General features: G+C 44.9%; 1 long non-coding RNA gene across 1 annotated transcript; it reads right to left on the bottom strand.

Moving 5' to 3' along the window:
- Positions 1 to 523: 523 nt before the first annotated feature.
- Positions 524 to 2,524, bottom strand: LOC137522581 (uncharacterized). Its single transcript, XR_011022350.1, has 3 exons — positions 2,491 to 2,524; positions 1,086 to 1,248; positions 524 to 575 (listed from the first exon to the last, which is right to left on the bottom strand). It is a non-coding gene; the product is annotated as an uncharacterized lncRNA (long non-coding RNA).
- Between the last annotated feature and the right edge of the window lie 673 nt (positions 2,525 to 3,197).

The raw sequence follows: 3,197 nt of genomic DNA on the forward strand, positions 1-3,197 counted from the left end.
ACGCGTCACTCTCCGGACTCCTCCTCCTCATTTAGTCACTGCATAGTGCCGCCCACTGCCAGCCAGACAGCCACCCACTACCACCCGGACACAGGTACTTCTTGCAACTTTTGTATGGGGAAGCGGGCAGAGGGGGGAGCGCTAGCGGAGGGGGTGGGGGGAATTTCCGACCCCCCCCCGCGATCGGGGCATGCTCCCCCCTTATGCCTGCGACCCCATAGGGGGGCCGTATTCGGCCGAACAGGGCCCTGTTCGGCCGAACAGGGGCCCTGTTCGGCTAGTAATTTGGCAGTTCGGGCGAACGCGAACAGTTTGGCCGAACACCACCAGGTGTTCGGCCGAACTCGAACATCACCCGAACAGGGTGATGTTCTGCAGAACCCGAACAGTGGCGAACACTGTTCGCCCAACACTAGCTGTGTGGTGTGTGATCTGGGGTAGTAGAGTCACTGTCTTCCAGTGTAGCAGTGTCAACATCCTGTGTAGTGTCTTCTTCAACTTCCACATCACTGGTGGTGGTAGGCGGCACCTCTACATCGTCCTCCTCAGGATCTGGTGGTAGGCTATCTTCAGTCCTTTGGAAAGGGGAAAGCACAACTTTAGTTCATGGAATAGTGACCATGGATGTCACAGCAAATATATGGGCACAATGCGATGCATCTTTCATTGCAAAACAATAGCAGTAGCCTGTCTATTTTTCCCATTATTTGTGTACATAGCTTTTAGGCACAGCCCCTGAGCAAGCATAGAGCAAAACTGGCCTGAGTAAACTAGCACTGATTTTGGTAGATGTGTGTTACAGATGTGTGATGCAGACACTACTGCAGCCAAACATATAACCAGCACTGTCAGGCAACTGTTATGTTGGGTAACGAACAGTCCACATTCCTGTCATGTAATAATCATTTTAAACTGGACCTATGCCATCCTTACATTAAGCTACATCCCCCAATATATTTGGTAGAGTGATGGCAGATTATGCGTTCCACACTACTGAATTGCATTGTGGGCCTACTCCTTCCTTCACTGTTCTATTGGCGAAGTTGATAAACATTGCAATAGGTTAACATTTACGCCATACTTACTCAGCCGGTTCATGATGTTTTCTTAGAAATTCTAATATGCCACAATATTTATATTTTGTTCGCTGCGAACTTCCAGACCCACTTTTGGATTCATGGTATTGCTTTTCAATCTCCTTTTTGTAACTGTCTCTGACCGACTTCCATCTTGTCCGCAGGAGGGCAACTAGGAATAAAAATAAACATACATGTTATTTCTTTTCTTTTGCAGATTTCTGGCAACAGGGCATTCATATGCAGCACTTCACTACCAATTCCTCATGGGAAGAAGTACAATCCGATACTTAGTTTTGGACACCTGCAAATTGATCTGGAAAGTACTTCAACCGGAATTTATGCCAACTCCTGACGTACCTATGTGGGAGGCTAACATGCAGCTTTTTTGGGAGAAACATGATTTCCCTAACTGCCTTGGAGCAGTGGATGGGAAACATGTCAGACTGGTTATGCCTGCATTCACTGGCAGTCTCTATTACAATTATAAAAAATTCTTTTCACTAGTGCTCATGGCTGTTGTGGATCCTAATTTGAAATTTATCTATGTGGATGTTGGGGCTTACGGAAGTTCCCATGATTCCTCAGTCTTCCAGCACAGTCGATTTGGCGTGAAGCTTCGCACAGGCCAGATGACTTTACCACCACCACGCCCCTGGCCTGACACTGTAGAACCACCTTACCCCTGTGTGTTTGTGGCTGATGAGGCCTTTGCACTGTCTGAGCATGTTATGAGACCGTATGCACAGAGAGATATGACTCATAAGAAAGTAGTCTTTAATAACCGCCTGACCAAAGCCAGACAAGTAGTAGAATGTGCTTTTGGAATTCTGGCAAACAAATGGCGCATTTATCACACTGCTATAAAAATGCAACCAAAGTATGCTATAATAGTGGTGAAGGCAACATGTATTTTGCATAATTATGTGAGAACACTAGATAGCATGACCATAGAGGAGGAAGAGGGGGATCTTTCAAACAGTGCTCTTGTCACTTTACCACCAGCTACTTTACGTGGTCCCATTTCTGCCATTCACAACAGAGACAAATTAGCTGATTATTTTGTGCCATAACTGTAAGAACTAAAAAACCTGCAGGCTGCTATTTACTTACATGACGAGATCAGTATTATTGTGCAAATAAACATTCTTGAAACCGTGTTGTATGTCTATATCATTCATGACACTCTAAAGTGGCAAATAGCGCCCTAATAATACATGTGAGTACATACACACACATGTACCTGCTGTTTATAAGGAGAGATGGCTATAGAGAGAACAGCTTTGCCAGAGACCTGTGATAATGAAATTTCTAATTGTTTAATTACTCATTTAGTGGAGGGGTGATGATATATTGTCTGCAAAGTGCTGCATGAAATCAATAAAATACAACAATTCTGTACACATATACTTACTCTTAGAATCCTTGCCCTTTTGGCTCAAAGTATTCAATTTTTCTCCAAGAAAATCTTTTGCAATGTTGCTCCAGATTTCATGAGCCCTTTGGTGGTCTTTATATCCAGGCAAAGACTTGTCATAAAGTTCTGGGCTGTTTTCAATCTTAATTATCAGGTTTTCTGTGGTAAACCACTTTGCTGCCATCTTCCTCCTGCGCAGTCTAAAATCCCTCATGCAAATCTGCCACACAGGAAGCACACTTTAACCTGGAAGTGCGCATTCTTGAAAAAAACGCATCCGCATCCGCATCAAAATCCGCTTGATCAAGCGGTTTTACAGGCGTTTTGCGTTTTTCCTATACTTAACATTGGAGGCAGAAACGCATCCGAAATCCAAAAAATGCCTCACCCAGGCATTTTTCGTTTCTGCAAAACGCCTGCCGCTCTGGTGTGCACCACCCCATTGAGATACATTGACCAAGCAGATCCGCAGCCGCAAGCGGATCTGAAAACGCCCAAAAAGCCGCTCGGTGTGCACCAGCCCTTAGTGGGCGCAAACTACAGCACTAACCTTATCTGAGGTTAGTGTGCCTTATCTGAGGTTAGTGTGCCTTATCTGCAGTGTGCGATGTAGCTTTGTGCATCTTTTAGTGTGCACAAAGCTATTTAGTGTGCACAAAGCTACTTAAGGGGCACTAAGTTCAGATAAGGCACACTAACTCTGA

This window comes from Hyperolius riggenbachi, chromosome 6 (assembly GCF_040937935.1).
Source record: "Hyperolius riggenbachi isolate aHypRig1 chromosome 6, aHypRig1.pri, whole genome shotgun sequence".
Taxonomy (NCBI): Eukaryota; Metazoa; Chordata; class Amphibia; order Anura; family Hyperoliidae; genus Hyperolius; species Hyperolius riggenbachi.